The 18,075-nt window shown below is 34.6% G+C and overlaps 1 protein-coding gene across 9 annotated transcripts in view; it reads left to right on the forward strand.

The window, feature by feature from the left end:
• The window catches only part of MGAT4C (MGAT4 family member C), an 852,077-nt gene that overhangs the window by 775,366 nt on the left and 58,636 nt on the right, over positions 1-18,075 (forward strand). For 8 of the 9 annotated variants that reach the window (XM_074402455.1, XM_074402456.1, XM_074402459.1 and 5 more), the window contains one exon: positions 11,479-11,528. The exons of the other annotated variant lie outside the window; for it this stretch is intronic. The gene's annotated coding sequence lies outside the window, so the exon portion shown is untranslated. The remainder of the gene's footprint in view (positions 1-11,478; positions 11,529-18,075) is intronic. 9 annotated transcript variants of the gene reach the window in all.

An 18,075-nucleotide genomic window follows, 5' to 3' on the forward strand; every position in this document is an offset into this window, starting at 1 on the left:
CACGTTTTCTTTATCCAGTCTATCATTGATGGGCATTTGAGTTGGTTTCAAGTCTTTGCTATTGTGAACAGTGCCACAATAAACATACATGTGCTTGTGTCTTTGTAATAGAATGATTTATAATCCTTTGAGTATATACTCAATAATGGGATTGCTGGGTCAAATGGTATTTCTAGTTCTAGGTCCTTGAGGAATCACCACACTGTCTTCCACAATGGCTGAATTAATTTACACTCCCACCAACAGTGTAAAAGTGTTCTATTTCTCCACATCCTCTCCAGCATCTATTGTCTCCAGATTTTTTAATGATCACCATTCTAACTGGAGTGAGGTGGTATCTCAATGTGGTTTTGATTTGCATTTATCTAATGACAAGTGATGATGAAGTGTTTTTTTTTTTTTCATATGCTTGTTGGCTACATAAATGTCTTCTTCTGAAAAGTGTCTCTTCATATCCTTTGCCCCCTTTTTGATGGAGTTGTTTTTCTTTTTTCTTGTAAATTTGTTTAAGTTCTCTGTCAATGGTGTATATTAGCCCTTTATCAGATAGGTATATTGCAAAATTTTTTACCATTCTGTTGGTTGCTGGTTCACTCTGATGACAGTTTCTTTTGCTGTGCAGAAGCTCTTAAATTAAGTAGCAAGTCCCTCTGACAGGGCTCATGGATCCGGGTTCTACATACTATGTTGATGTGATAACATCTCAATTTCTGTTCCAACTCTTGTTCTGCAGGGTAAGAAAATTTACTCCTGCTTTTGGATCTGGTCATCAACTGAGACCAATAGGAATCATAATCTACCACATGCTTTCTGTTGATGAAAAAGATGATCTAATGTCATCAAAAACTAAGGCAAATGAAATAAATACTAAAGAAGCTTTGGGCAATTTGCATTTTCACTTTCCCTTTTCTTGAAAGTGAAGCACCTGACCAAGGCTTTCTTCCTCCACACTGTCGCCAAGTTGAAAGTCCATATTAGGAATGGAAAAAATTGGGTCAATTGATGGGAGTATGATTTCCTTTCTTTCTACATCTTCCCCAAGAATCATATGAAATTTCCCCCACCATTAGTTTCCAGAGTGGAATTTTCCTGGCCAGCTCAGTTCACCAGCAGCACCAAGAAATGTCTTCCTATCAAGGGGTTTTCTTATGATCCTTCTTCAAACCAAGGATTTCACTGCTTACAACTACTTCTTGAAAAAAGAAATGAGTCCCCTTTTGGGCTGAATTCTACAGATAAATTTTCCTCTGAAGATACAGAATCTAAGCAATAAATGTTTATAGTTCTTTTCTTCAGCTATTTGGTACTATCTGTCTTTAATTTTAACAGCAATAAATTAAAAGATTATGCAGATTTATTCAATGCAAGGCTTGACACAATTGTAATTCCTAAGATATAATTTTCTAATTAAAGATTATTGATAAATTAGGATTGTAGGAATGAATTATTTCCACTTTATTAAACCCCTTAGGTTGTATTTTATTTCAAGTTTTGTATCATGATGTGATTAAATAGCCAGCCATAACATAAGCTATAATAGGCATTTTGCATGATTAAACAACTAGATATATTTTAAACTGTAGAAGCCATTATTTTCCTATTTATAAAACAATTATATAAGTTGCTTGAACTTTTTCTAAATATTTTTATTGTTTAAATAAACAAACAAAAAGAATTGGAGGCCTCAAAAAATGCTACAATTGAAAAACAATTCTTTATCCTTTCAATGAAGTACAATTTAGAAGAGGTCAGTCTACCTAGAGGCCTGCTTTTGTGGGTCAGAAAGCTCAGTAGAGTACTTGAGCTACAAATAGCTCTGTCATACCCCAAGGACTCTACTTCTTTTGGAAAAACTGAAGTTTTAGTCCTCATTGGATATTATACCTAACTAAATCATTCCTAGCAGATAGCCATATTTGAATGTTTTCCTCTCCATCTCCAAGAAATAACAAAAGAAAGAAGTCTGGAAAGAAAATGCTTTCTGTCTTTTCGTTATCTTTCTGCCTTATTTCTGTTCTCATCCTATATAAAATCTTTGTCTCCTATTCCTCTGGTTAGTTTCAGTAGGCTGACTTGTATCATAAGGTAGACAGTGTGGAGTTGAAAACTTATCTTACACAGTGTTAGAGTCCTGTGTTAGGGGCTGCTGCCCTGGTGTTCTTGATACAGAGAGATTACCAATTGAAAGGAGCAAGAACCAAATGATCAGAACCCTTCTCACTTTAGCTTCTTGTAATCAGGTACATTGAAGTTTCCCACTGTGGTTGTAAAAACAGATCTGCCTACTACAACCTATGCAGCCTCTATCAATTATAAAGGCCATATCAGATCAAAGCTTTAAATCTCTTTAGTCTGCCTGATAGCAGGGATGTATCTTACAAAAGGGAAAGAAAAGGTAGCATGTGCTACCTCTGTCTCACAGAGAACACAGAAGACAGGTCAGTTTCCAACCAGCAGAAAGGAAACTGGAAACAGTGGTCTGAGCCCAGCTCCTCCAGAGAACTATGGTTTCTTCTGAGGGAGAAGAAATCAACAAAGGGATAATCAAATATTAAAACAAAGAGATGAATAAATGTTGAAGAAAGGGCTAGAATGAACATTAAGAAGACATGTTAAGGCTGGATGTGGTGGCTCATACCTGTAATCCCAGGAGGCCAAGGCAAACAGATCACTTGAAGTCAGGAATTCAAGATTGGCCAACATGGTGAAACTCCATCTCTACTAAAAATACAAAAATTAGCTAGGTATGGTGGCAGGCACCTGTAATCCCAGCTATTCAGGTGACAGAGGCACCCAAGAATCTCTTGAACCCGGGAGACGGAGGTTGCAGTGATCTGAAATCATGCCACTACACTCCAGCCTGGGCAACAGAGTAAGATTCTGTCTCAAAACAAAACAAAACAAAACAAAACAAATTAACAAAAAAAATAGAACAAACAAAAAACATGTTAAGTCTTTCAGAGAAATGGAATGTTGTGGCATACAGCCTGAATAAGATGTTGGTATAAAATGTTATATTCTTTAAATCTATTTATATTCCTAAAAAATAATGTGGATATCTTTGTAAATGTTTTGTATACATAGTAAGATTGGAATTCGGGAAATTTTGAGGATAAAGCTTGAAAAACTGAGATATTTTTACATCTAAAAGATAAAATGTTAAATGTTTAAGCATGTTTTCTTGTAGTTAAATTAACTCTTTTTTTAAATTAAAATCATGAAAAAATTATGTCAAAAAAAAAGAGAGAAAGACATTTTTCTACATAGATACCATAAATTATTTTCATTTCAAACCTAGAAGACATATAAATGTTGCCTTGGATAAGTTACCAAATCTTTTAGGATTTCACTTCTTAATAAGAAAGATAAAGTCAATATCACAAATTGTTATACTTGTTTCATAAGACTATTGTATGAGTCGGTGACAATAAAAGTCTTAAAACATTTCCCAATTTTAAAGAACTGTAAATTGTAAAGCATAATTAACTGTAATCTTTTTTGAATGTTATATAAACTACTAGGGAAAGTATTTTTTACTATTAGCCTAATACTAAGTTCATTTTTTCTTGCTAAAAGAATTCATGAGAGGAATTTGAACATTTTATTTGGCAGATTGTAAAATATTTTATAGATTTTTGGGGATTTATACCACTTATACAAACTACTCAAACAAATGACCAGAAAGAAAACTGTCAGCTCTCTGGTGAAGCTTTTTAATTTGATTGCATTATCTCTTTCTAGCAGATTTATTATAGCATTTATATGAATTAGTGTTATAAAAGAATATTACCATTCTCTAGCCAATTTAGGTCACAAAATCCCATTAACAACTAACATATGTAGATACAAAAAACATTTACTGTGTTAATTACATGTACATTTTTATTTACAGCCTCTTTTCTCTTATAAAAATCTAAGCAAAAGTTCACTTAATCATTAAGCAAAGAAGTGAAGAAGTGTGGCAGTTTAGGTTAAAATCTAGATTTTAAAAGCCTTTACATTTAAGTAAATATATAATAATATATTATTTGAGACATCCAGAAACAACTGCCAAATCAAAATTACTTTCTTAAATAGCAGTGTTTAGAACTCAAATTTCTGTCTGCTATAGAAAACTTGTTGAATTAAAGTATTTCCCTTAAAAGCTCCAATTAGTGGGAAAATGTTACATTAATTTATGATATTAGTCATTTAACAAACAATTACTGAAGATCTACTGTATTCCAAACACAAAAATGGCATGGTATGATTTCTCCCCTTGAGGTTAAAACATTGGGTAGATACTGGCATTCACACTCAGACTGCAGTAAGATGGACTTAGCCCTCTAATGGTAGTCCCAAGAAGAGAGAGTGACATGTATTGCTATAGGGTCCACAGCCATTCCTGCAGAGGTGACAGTCAAAGTATTGTCTAGGAAAATGGAATATGTGTTCAAAGTCACTGAGGCATGAAAGCTTATATGAAATGTGTTTGGAAAAAGGCAGGTAGTTCAGTGTAGTTGCAGGATAGAATTATTGGTATGAGTAATATATACAGCTAAGAAATGTATTTATTCAAACAATGAGAAACCAATAAATGGACCAGAAACAAGAAGGATATGACCAGAATATCCTTTTGGCAGAAGAGTTTTATTCACTTATATAATTAGAAAGAAATGTTCTGAAAAGACCAAAAGGGTAGACACTGAGAGCCCAGGAATTTGAGGATGCAGTGAGCCATGATTGTACCACTGCACTCCCGCTTGGACCACAGAGAAAGACCCCATCTCTTTAAAAAAATAATAATAATTAGTAAAAGAGTTTACATAGTTTTAGAAATACATTATTATGGAATCTGCAAATTTCAAACGTTTTTGAGGTCTAAAGGAAATAAAGGAATTTTTTTAAAAAAAGTAATATAACTGCAACTAGTTTGTGTTAGCTTTAAGGAAAACTACTTTGATTTTAAAATCAAGGAAATACAGAAATATTTACTCCAGTATTAGTATGTTTCTTTTCCTACTTAACCTTAAATTTTTATATTATCACTTTAAATAAATCATTCATTTCACATACTACATGTTTTTAAAGTTCAAATAATCGTTTTCTCAAACTAACAAAGTTTAGCTCATAATAGATATAATAGAGATAACAAGTTAATTGCAAAATAAAGGCTTTAATGAGTACAGAACTCATTAAAGTTATTCAGAAGAATGCCTGGATTTTTTTTTTTTAACTTGTTGAAACTAGTGGTCTAGCCAAGCCATTGAAGAGTAACAACTAGTAACCATTTTACTTAGCTAGAGATTATCAATGAATGGATACTTTTCTTTGTAAATGACTATCTTCTCCACTGTGTCTGCATAGCCTAGAAGCAGATGCCAAGAAGTCAGGCAATCGAACTGAAAAAGAGGGGAATGATAAAAGAACTGAGGCTGAAAGACAGAATGAAGACGTGAAAAGATACTTAAATCATAAGTAAAGATCAAATGAAAACAAGATACCATTCTCCCTTTGCCCTCACCCATTTTAGGAGTGTAAAGATTTAAAAAGTATACACCATGGAATATTATGCAGCCATCAAAAGTGATGAGTTTGCATCTTTTGTAGGGACATGGATGAACCTGGAAACCATCATTCTCAGCAAACTGACACAAGAGCAGAAAATCAAACACCACATGTTCTCACTCATAGGCGGGTGTTGAACAATGAGAACACATGGACACAGGGAGGGGAGCACTACACACTGGGGTCCGTTGGGGGGAAATGGGGGAAGGATGGGGAGGTGGGGAGGTGGGAAGAAGTAGCATGGGGAGAAATGACAGATACAGGTGAGGGGAAGGAAGGCAGCAAACCACACTGCCATGTGTGTACCTATGCAACAATCTTGCATGTTCTTCACATGTACCCCCAAACCTAAAATGCAATAAAAAAAAACTTAAAAAAAAGTTTGAAACATCCAGCCACCAGTTGAGTGTTTGAAAAAAAAAATCCTTATACGTTTGTGATAATACTATATTAACATGAGTATTCAATGTTGATCCTTTCCATACATGGAAATCCCATGCTTTTCTATGATAAAGAGTAAATAGACAAATCAATTAAAGAGCAGGAATTAGATGGTTCTTATAGACAGGGGTAGTGTTCTCTTGTCAGTCATCCTAAGCTTCATCATCCTCAACATCACTTATATGATTTATGGTTTAGACATTTTTGATATTAATATATTTATTCATGTGCCTCTCCTTATCAGGAATGTCCTTTTATTTCTTTTGTTTAATTTACAATTTCAGCTAATATATTCTCTAGTCACTTAACATTTCACATTTGGCATTATTTTTATGCATATATCTTATTCCCTCTATTAGATGTTGAAACCAAGAAATTAATTTTAGACATTTTAGTATCACCCAATTTCTAACACAGTGCTTTATGTAAATTTATGATTAGTAGCTGTAGTTTGAATAAATCATCACTTTTACCCCAAGTCTTGTTGAGTCTTATGATGTTAGAACATGTTGGAAGTTACTGATAAAAATGAAAAATATGCAAATCTTTCAACAAAAACTTACTGAATATTTACTTCTTGTCAACCATGTACAAGACTCTGGGGACACAAGTCTGCACCAAAATGAAAAGGGTCTTATGTTCTAAAAGATCAGAAAGATGTTAAACAATCACATTCCTTAATATTTAATAAGGTTGCTGAAGAAAAGAAACAAAGGTTCAAGGAGTTTTAATTTCTAGATGTTTTAGTGAAGGAAAAATATTCGTTTAAAACCAAGGTTTTTTTCTGATTACGTAATAAATACATTTCTCAAAAAATTTATTTTCATCCAAATGAGGGACCCACACTTCATTCATGAGGGACCTACGAACTAGATAAACCTGGCAAACAGAAACCCACTGTATTTCTGGCTTTTGTTGTTATTGCTTTTTTTTAAGCTAGTTTATTCATTATTTTTCATTGATAAAAAATGAATATATTTATCATGTACAACATGATGTTTTAAAATATATATACATTGTGGAATAGCTAAATTGAACTAATTAACACATGCGTTACCTCACATGCTTATCATTTTACTGTCTTAGCATTTTTCAAGTATACAATATGCTGTTATTAACCACAGTCACCATGTTGTACAACAGACTCTTGAACTTATTTCTCCTGTCTAATTGAAATTTTATAACCTTTGACAAACATCTCTCTATCTCCACACCTTCACTCCAGCCCCTGGTAACTACTATTTTACTCTCCTTTACTTTTTATGAGTTCAGCTTTTTTATAATAGCTCTTCATACTGGTGAGAACATGTGATATTTGTCTCTCTGTGTTTGGCTTAATTTGCTTAGCACAATACCTCCTGGATTCATCCATGATGTGGCAAATTACAGGATTCCCTTATTTTTAAGGCTGAATAGATTTTCTTTATCCATTTATCCATTGCTGGACGGTTAAGTTGACTCCATATCTTGGCTATTATGAATAATGCTACAATAAACATGTGAGTGCAGATATCTCTTTGACATACTGATTTCACTTCCTTTGGTTATATATTTGGTAGTGGGATGACTAGATCATAGGTAGTTCTTTTTTTTTTTTTTTTTTTTTTTTAATTCTTGAGAAACTACCATACTGTTTTCCATAGCAGCTGTACTAATTTAAACTCCCACAATCAGTGTACAAGGGTTCCTTTTTTTTCCCCATATCCTCCCTAACATTTATTTTTCACCTGTTTTTATAATAGCCATTCTAATGGGGGACAGGTGATACCTCATTTAGTTTCACTTGCACTTCTCTGGTAATGAGTGATGCTGAGCATTTATATATATATACCTGTTGACCATTTTAGGTCTTCTTTTGAGAAATGTTTATTCCTGTGCTTTGCCGATTTTAATTGGATCATTTGTTTCCATGCTAATAGGTTGTTTGAGTTCTTTAGATACTTAGAATATTAACTTACCAGATACATGGTTGCATTTTTTTTTTCTACCATTTTGTAGGCTATCTTTCTGTTTCAATTATTTTCCTTGCCGTTTAGAGCTTTCTAATTTGACATAATCCCATTTGTCTATTTTTGCTTTTCTTTTCTATGCTTTTGGTATCTTAATCACCCCCCAAAAATCATTGCCCAGACCAGTGTTATAGAGATTGTTCCCCATGCTTATGGCTTTCAAAGGGGATCCTAGAACTTTCTCTTCTTGCTTCTCTGTGTTTGAATACTGCTCAGGGGATACTCAGCTCCAGTACCATAGATGAGCCTACACAAAATTCTTAGCTCAGCTAAGGAAAGTCGTGCTCAACCAAGGAACAGAACAACCTGCCTTTTAAGTTAGAAGTGTCCAACAATTATTAATTTCTCTCTTAGTCATCTCATCTACACTAAAAAAAAAAAATGTCAAAGACAGAGCTAATAATTTTCCAATTTTCTAGTCACGAAAGCTTCTTGTAAATGTTTATGTTTAAAAAAAAAAAGCCACTGTGGCTAATCATCTCATTTAAAAGTCCTATTAAATACTTGGACATTCACATGTATAGGCTGAAGTATATTGGCAAGGAATTGACACTCATAGTTCCCCAAAGATCTTTTGCTTTGCCTGGCTGACTCTGCAACTCCAATAAAGTGCAGCCAGACTCCAGTAAAAGAAATAAAGTGAACACTTTTCCTCCTAGTACCTTTGCTGCCGTTTGCATTTCACCACTCGGCTTATAGAGATGAAATCTAATACTTGGCAGGCACTGCTTGTACAAATGAAAGATAAATTTTTCTTCCAGATAGGACAGATCAGCGAGACTCATAAAATATTAATGATGAAAGCTCTAGGAATTATATATATCCCTGACCATAGGTTCTTCACCGTCAGTTTAATGCATTTTTTTTTCTGCAAGATTCCCATCAAGAATTATATGAAGAGAAAATAATACATGATTTAAGATTCAAATGAGCATAGATTTGAGGGAAAGATAATCTTTCTGTCTTTCATTTTCTTTCATGTTTTGTGTCCCAAATCAGCAATACATTTTGCTGAGTGATGTTGTGTTGTCAATTTGATTCTTGAAGCTGTTCATGTGCTCATGAAGGAAACTGCTTTTATGAGAAAAATACAGGAAGTAAGAATTTCTTATTAATTAATTTAACATACAATTTAGCAATAAATGACATTTATATAATTGAAACAATTCATATATCTCAAAATTAGAAATTTATTGAACATGTATTCAAAAATATATATTAATGAAGACATTCACTTTTACTTGTCAGATTTTGTTATCATGAACATCTTTCCATAACCATTACAAATCAATGGAAAAAGATAACATATATATAATTTAACCAGAAGAAATTACTTTTGCTTAATTACTTTTTATTTAACTGAATATCTGGTTTAATATATTGCTCTCTTCTCAGGTACATGATATTTTTCTTCAGTGTTTATGAGAAATTGTCAGCCAAATATAACCTTCATAAACTACTAATGGGATTCTAAGGTGCTGTGCCTTCAGTGTGTTAAAGTTTCTGGTTAGTGATACCCATATCAGTCTTTTAGAAAACTTATGAACTCGTTGTAAAAAATCAGATGCTGTTAAAATGTATTCTGAATTCTATTTAAAGGCATATGACTAAAAGACCTAGTACAAGACTTCTGGTCATGAACATTGTTATAATATTCTCAAAACCAGTGCTGCTTCTCCTGATTGCCTGATCATCTGATGATCACCTCTAATGTTTAGAAACTTTTCATCGATGTGCAAAACATGTAAGATTGAAAACATAAACATAAACCAAACATCTTGCTGTGACCAAATACCCAATCCTTGTCTTGAATTCAATCCATTGTTACTACACCTTTCTGAATAGCAAATTTCTTGGGATCTACATTTGAATCTCCTTAAGTTCTGCTTTCTTTCTGCCCCATGCCAATGACTGAAATCTGGTTTTACGTCCCAGCCTCTGCATTCTGTGATATAACTAATTGGACATGGATGAACCTTGAAACCATCATTCTCAGCAAACTGACACAAGAGAAAAAAATCAAACACCGCATGTTCTCACTCATAGGCGGGTGTTGAACAATGAGAGCACATGAACACAGGGAGGGGAGCACTACACACTGGGGTCAGTTGGGGGGAAATAGGGGAGGGACAGTGAGGGGTGGAGAGTTGGGGAGAGAGAGCATGGGGAGAAACGCCAGATGTAGGTGAAGGGGAGGAAGGCAGCAAATCACACTGCCATGTGTGTACCTATGCAACAATCTTGCATGTTCTTCACATGTGCCCCAAAACCTAAAATGCAATAAAAATAATAAATAAATAAATAAATAAATAAATAAATAAATAAATAAATAAAACAAAACTAATTGGCTGTGAAGAGAACTTCATGTTAAAAAGTGTGTTTTTGTGTCAAGAGAATCCCAAAATATCTACTACTGTTTCAAAATGTCAGTCTCAATTGCAACTATTCTTGTTGTCTGTGGAAACTACAGAAGAAGGCAGAGGAAAAATGTGGAAATCCCACTGGAGGTGTTGTTGACCAGAGAAGCTGACCATGGCACATTTAAGTAGGGAGAGAAATGCTAATGGAAATATCAGGAGAGCTGAAGGAATCTGTGCCTCAAGAGCATATAAATGTTCACAATTGGCTCTTGTCTGAAAAGATTAATGTTTACATAGCATCGAACTTCAAAAAACAGCATAATTGGTTCTACTCAGAGGTACTTAAATAACCCAGAGTAGCACTGAATTTTTTAAAATATAAATATATGTTTATATATAGTGGGAAAAAGCAATGTAAAATTAGAATATATTTATTTTCTCAAATTACCTTCGATTAAAGAAAATACATATAATTTTAAAGGCATGTTCTCTTTAGAGAATTTTCTTTACTTATTTATTGTCTTATACCTGCTCAGTATTTTTCTGAATGCCCTTGTTAACACAATCTGGCAGACATTCAATAGCAAACTGTGTTCCAGGCAATGAATTTATACTGTTGTTGCAGGAACAATCTCTTGAATGTTGTAACCCTTTATATATGATGGAAAAATCAATAACATGAATAAATGTGTAACAAACTAGCCTGTGTACTTTTTTGGTGAAGTGAAGCTCAGTAATATGGACTGAAGTACTTTCTAAAGGAAAATAACCCTATGCTTAAGTGGAATATTATAAAGTATACTTATTTACTAACACAGACATCAATAGTAATATTAAAAAGATACTTATATATGATCTCTATGCTGTTATATATAATTCAAAAATTTAATTTGATACTTTTAATATAAAGGTATGTATATTCTTTTGATATGGATATACAGACAAATCAATAAGATATTTAGTCTATATTTTCTATTAATTTAGAAATATTTTAAAATTGTAATCATAGGGCAGTTAGGTGAAAAAATAACAAATTAGTACACGTAATACTTTTTATTTTACTTTTATCAGTAAGAAACCAATGGGTTGTGTTAATAATATTAGGCTTTCTTTTTTTCCAGGGTATCGACGGTTTCTGTACAGCACAGATTATGACAGCTTCTTTCTTAAGGTGAGAGTAGATGTCACTCATGGTAGTATTCAAAGGGGATACACTTTTTGTTAATGCATTATCAAAAACATTTCATAGGTAAAATTATCATGGAGTAGCTACAAATGCCTAAATTGAGAGTATTTTCTCTTCAATTTTTTGTACATAATTCTATTTGTTCAACAGTATTGCTTTCATGATAAACTCTAAACAAGATTTCTTGAATATTTCTGAGTACAAGTCATGTAACTTGATACTTTGATTAAAACTTGGAAATGTGTTAATCATATAAGAAAATCAAGTTAGGGAACAACAACAAAACATTCTAATACAACAAATACAATTAAGGCATCTCTGTGAGAGTACACACACTCATGCAGGTACACACACACACAGACACACATGTACAGAGGAGGATAATTAATATTTGTAACTTTCTCCTAAAATACATTAGACTGTTTCAATTTTCAAGAGCCCTCCAGATTCTTATGTTAATGACTAGTTTTGCTCTATCTTCTTTATTACCATAAGAGTTAGCAATTTTTATTATTGTATTATAAGTTAGTTATATATGATTTATTCACACATTTACACTTTTTCCCACCATTTCTTATCAGACTTCACACCTTATCTAACTGCTAAAAGTATATACTTTATCATTTCCTTTAGTAAGGAATTGTCAAGTTTTCTTTGTCTGAAAGTATTTTTATTTTACTCTTACTCTTGAAAAATAATTTCCCCCAATGTGAATCTAGATTGTCAGTGGTTTTGCTTGCAACACTGAAGACTTTATTATATTGATTCCTGGATTCAATTAATGAAAACTCAATTGTCTATTTAGTTGTTATAACAGACTGGGCAATTTGCATTTCTTCTTGCTACTTTTAGAGTCTTCTCTTAATCTTTAGTGATCTGAAACTGGTTGTAATATGAATTGATATCAATACTATGTATCCTACTTTAAATTTATTGGCCTTCTTGAAAGTACCAACAGATGTTTTCCAGCAATTCTGAAACTCCTCAGTCAGTATCTCCTTTAATGTAATCTTTTCATTTCTTTATTTTCCATATCTCTCCCTATTTCCACATCATTTCATTATTACTTTGAATCTATATCCAGTTCACTGATTTTATCTGCATTTCTGATATACTATAAATTAATCTATTCATATTCTAATTTTTATTAGTATTTTTTTCAAATATTATTTTAGGTTCATGAAGCACATGTGCAGGTCTGTTACATGGATGAATTGTGTGTCACTGTTGTTTGGTGTACAAATGACCATGTTCATTCAGGAAGTAAACATAGTACCCAATTAGTAGTTTCTCAACCTTCACTCCCTACCTCCCAACACCCCTACTCTAGTAGTCCTTGTTGTCTGTTGTTCATATCTTTGTGTCCATGTGTACTCAGTGTTTAGCCCCAAATTATAACTAAAAACACAGAGTATTTGGTTTTCGGTTCCTGTGCTAGTTCACTTAGGATAATGGCCTCTAGCAGCATCCATGGTGCTGCAAAGGACATGATTTTGTTCTTCTTTGTGGCTATGTAGTATTCCATTGGTGTTAAGAAATTCTGTTTGAGTCATTTAAAAATTTAGTCATCTTTTTTTTTCTTGTTCTTATGTTCAATCCAAGCCTCTGTTTTATTTGTGATTCTATTTACACTCAGTGTTGTTCATGCTCAGTTTCACTCATGGAATCTTATTTTCCATGTGTGTTTGTTTTTGCTGTTTGTTTTAACTATGATTGTACACACATAAAATGTTATTTATGAAAATTATTTGAGATGAGACTTGAAGTTCTACTGTTAAATTTTTTGCTTCTGCCAGTTGCCACAGGACAATATCAACCTAAGACAAATTTATACTAAAGGCTTCACTTTAGGTTTCTGAGCAAACAAATAGTATGAATTCATTCCCATCTCAGGTCTTTAGTAAGGATTAATTTATTTTCGTAAGTTCTTAGTTTTGGTTTTATTTTCTCCAGACAGCACTAATGAATGAATATTTCTTTTCAGACCCTTTTTCCCCAAAAGGTTTGTTTCTTATTTTATGAGGGAGAGCCTTTTCTATTATATTTTCCACTATGGGTGGGCCATAAGGTTTATCTCCTGCACTCTGTTCAACATGAAGCAGTCACAATGTACTCTCAAACATTCTAAGGTTTGGTAGGAATTTTCACACAGAAAGCTGGCTTTGGTGATTACTTTACATCTCATGGTTTCTGCTTTTATTTTTATCTTAGTATTTATAGAATTTTTTCTTTCATGAAAGATGAAAGATTCTTATAATATGCATATGTATGTGTGTATACATAATTTTATTTTAATTGTTTTTCATCAGTAACTACTCTTGCTAGACAGATCCAATATGCAGGCCTGAAGCAGAAAACTAAATGTTTTTGATTTCTAAAGATGTTAATATTTGATTCTTTACATTTTGCAAATAGTAATGAAGAAAGAAATTGTAGTTATTTCTCTTTATAAACAACTGCTATGCCCAGAATGAAGAAATGTTGCAGAAAAATAGTACAGCAGTTCTTAAACATTTTGCTTTCAGAATATCAGTTTGTTAATAATTATTAAGGGCTCCAATGAGCTTTATTTTGGAAATTTTCATCTATTAATATTTGCTGTATTAGAAACTAAGATAGAAATTTAAAAATATCTATTTCCTTTTCTGCTAACAGCAAATCCATTACTTGTAACAGAAATAGTATATTTTATGAAAAATAACTAAATATTTTAAACAAAACAAAAATTAATCAGAGGTATAGCACTGCTTTGTACTTTAGCTAATCTTCTTAATATATGACTCAATAGAAAACTCAATAGAATCCTGCAGGAGTGTCATACCTGCTTCTGTATCTATTCTGTTTTGATATCAAACATCATGCAGCCTTTGAAAAACTTCACTGTGAATGGTGACAGAATGAGAATTAAGATAAATAATATCTTAGTATCATTGTGGATATAGTTTTAATATTGCAGCTCTGGAAAATTGCTTGAGACCTCCAGGAGACCCCAAATCACACTCTGAAAACTACTGACTTAATAGTTTACAACATTTTGTCACATGAATCTATAGGTTGCCTGGGTAATTCTATTGAATCTGGTAATTCAATCTGGGCTGGACTTGACTCATCTCACGCCGCTTACTAGTGTGCTTCTAGTCAGCTATTGGGTGGTCTTGAGGCTGGCTGCTCTAGAATGATCTTGGCTAAGATTATTAGGACCTCACTCCATATGAACTCTGTACCTGTGCCAAACATGCCTTGGTCTGTTCCCATGGCAGTTAGAAAAGGGTTCCACAAGGAAGAGTTGAAGTATGAAATGATTCCTGAGTCCTAGGCTTAAAGTTGTAGGCTGTCAGTTCCACTGCATTCTTTTGGTGCAAACATATGAAAAAGTCAGTTTAAACTCATGTGTGGGTAACAGGTTTCAACCTCTTGATGAGAGAAGTTACAAAGTAATACCAGAAATGTGGTACATACAGAGGAATGAATGACACAAGGCATTCTGTCAATCAATCTTCCACAGCATCTTAGATTCTCAACACAAAAACAAGATAAAAAGCTTTCTTTCCTCGTCTTCAAATGATTTAACTCCACTGTGGATACTATAGAGATCTGTAGGGACATGTCAAGAAGTAATACTGCTGTCACCTAAAATTCATTAGTTTGTCTATACACTGTAAATGCTCAGGTATAACCATAACCTGGGATATACCAGGCCCTGAGAGACAGGATCACACGAGTAAAATGCATGATACATTGATACTGATGACAATATTAACATCACTATTTTTAACTCATAATAAAAAACATAAATATTACTTGAGATGGAATTTTGTGTGGGCATAATCAGAAAAATCTCTCACTATAGTCAAGTAACACCAAGCATGTTATGAATATGCTGTCATTAATTAACTTTTACAGAGACCAGAAAGAGAAAAAATACATATTTTGGGCACATTTCTTATTTATGCATACACAAATATAGAAATCAGATTGTTGTTGTTCTCTGATTATCAAAAGAGACAATGGGAGATTAGAGAAATAAAAATTTAATAACATCAAGCTAACAAAGCTGTATCTAATTATAAAAATTTGGGTTTTACTGTTGTGTTTTCTTTTTCTAACATAATGGAAAATGCTTAACACATGTATACTACGTTTCTCTCCCCTCAAAGATAATCATACCATTAAGTGGAGAAATACCAAAATTGTATAGCATGGCTCCCTTTCTTCTGGATCAGATGTTTCATATTCCTCAAATGTCTAGAGCAGGCATCCCCAAACTATGGCCCGCGGGCCACATGCAGCCCCCTGAGGCCATTTATCCAGCCCCCTGCTGCACTTCAGGAAGGGGCACCTCTTTCATTGGTGGTCAGTGAGAGGAGCACAGTATGTGGCAGCCCTCCAATGGTCTGAGGGACAGTGAACTGGCCCCCTGTGTAAAAAGTTTGGGGACGCCTGGTCTAGAGTCATGCAGGTAATGTAAATAAATCACATAGTCCAGCAGTAAAATGTCCAGGACTTGTGGAGAGAGGAGTGTAGACAACTAGGATAAGCCTTCCCGATATACACAGTATTAGCTGTTACTTAGGTCCAGCCAATTGCTGCATGTTAGGAAGGAAAATCCATTATTACTATATGTTTTCATTTTAAAAACAAAAGAAGGTTGTCTCAGCAAGATGTCTGACTAGACACAGCCAGGAGGAATATCTGCTACCAAGTGACTAGGACATAGGGAAAACTGGCACACTATGAGCAGATCTTCAGAGGGAAGGTATTGAGGATGGACAGAGGGAGGACACAGACCCTGGGCTGAAGGAGGAGGAGGCTAGGAACCCTGAGTGGGGCTACCATGCACCACAACTCATTCCCAGCCCCCAACAACTCCTAGGGAAGGGGTGAGTTGAACAGGTGAGGAGCAAGCTGCCCTCCACATGGACCTCTGGAATCCTGGCTATCAGAGATACCAAAACACCCATGGACACTTGAACTGGAAGGGAGAGCTGTGTAGAGTTGATAGGAGCAGGACTCCAGCCTGCACTGAACTTGAACTTAAGGGGTATGGTGTGGGAAAGTCTGCGGTAAAATACAGCTAGGTCTGTTCTAGCCTGACAGAGTCCACTTGCAGTGCAGTGATAGATAGTCAACCAAGGTGCCTCCCAGGGACCCACATCATAGCCCCTTTAACAGCAGACTATGCCTGACCATCAGAGAGCTGCAGCAGAGTGGCCCCTGCTACCATGTACCAGCTCACTTGCCCCCTCTCCCAGCCACAGCCTCCCCCATGCTGCTTTGCCAACACTCACTTGCCCACTGCCACTCATCTCACTGTCCTTCCAGTGTGCCTGCATGCGAGTGGACTTTGCCTCCCTCCTCTGCCAGAATATATGTGTGCATGCATCCCCTCACACTACTGCCTACAGCTCAAACACATACACAGAGGCTGGCAACCACAAACCGACCAGCGTCCCAGTCTGACCAATGAACATGTAACCCACTGTGCTGCTACTGGCATGTGCAAATAAACATGGATTCTTCTGCCACCACTCAGACAAAGCACTTTGACTGGCACCATCCATTGTTTTGTTATGGACTGCAGTCCAGAAACAGCTCAGGCCCATTCAGTACCACAGATTCCTAACCTTGAGGGGCCGCAGAACAAATCTGGGAGCCTGGTATCATTCCCCCAAAGTTAGAGCACAAAGCTTAAGAGTGTTGAATGGAGTCTTAGCCTCCTAAAATCTTCCAGAAACAAATTCAGTCAATTGAAACCTTCGACCACAATCAAACACTTAAGGGTGTCAAAGAAGATAAAAGCAACAAAACCCATCCAAAGGACAGCAACTTCTAAGACTGAAGGAACATCAGCCCACACAGATGAGAAAAAAAGCAGAATAAGAACTCTGGCAACTCAAAAAACTAAAGTGTCTTCCCACCTCAAAATGACCCACACAGATTCCTCAGTAGTGGTTCTTAGCAAGGCTGAAATGGCAGAAATAGAATTCAGACAATGGACAGGAATGAAGATCATGAAAGTTCAGGAGAAAGTCAAAACCCAATTCAAGTATTCTAAGAGACTCAAAAATAATACGGAAGATGAAAACCAAAATTACCATTTTAAGATAGAACCAAAGTAATCTGACAGATCTGAAAAGCTCACTTAAAGAATTTAAGAGTACAACTGCAAATATAACAGCAGAATCAACAAGCTGGGGAGAGAATGCCACAGATGGAAGACTGGTTCTCCAAAATACCTCAGTCAGACCAAAAAAAAAAAAGTTAGAAAACAATGAACAAAACCTCTGAGAAATATAGTATTATGTAAAGAGACCAAATTTATTGACTCATTGAAGACCAAATTTATTGACTCATTGACATCCCTGAAAGAAAGGAGAAAAAGAAAACAACTTCAAAAATATATTTGAGGATGTGATGGTAATACTGAGCATCGACTTGATTGGATTGAAGAATGCGAAGTATTGTTCTTGTGTGTGTCTGTGAGGGTGATGCCAAAGTAGATTAACATTTGAGTCAGTGGACTGGGAAAGGC

This window comes from Saimiri boliviensis, chromosome 7 (genome assembly GCF_048565385.1).
Source record: "Saimiri boliviensis isolate mSaiBol1 chromosome 7, mSaiBol1.pri, whole genome shotgun sequence".
In the NCBI taxonomy this organism is placed as follows: Eukaryota; Metazoa; Chordata; class Mammalia; order Primates; family Cebidae; genus Saimiri; species Saimiri boliviensis.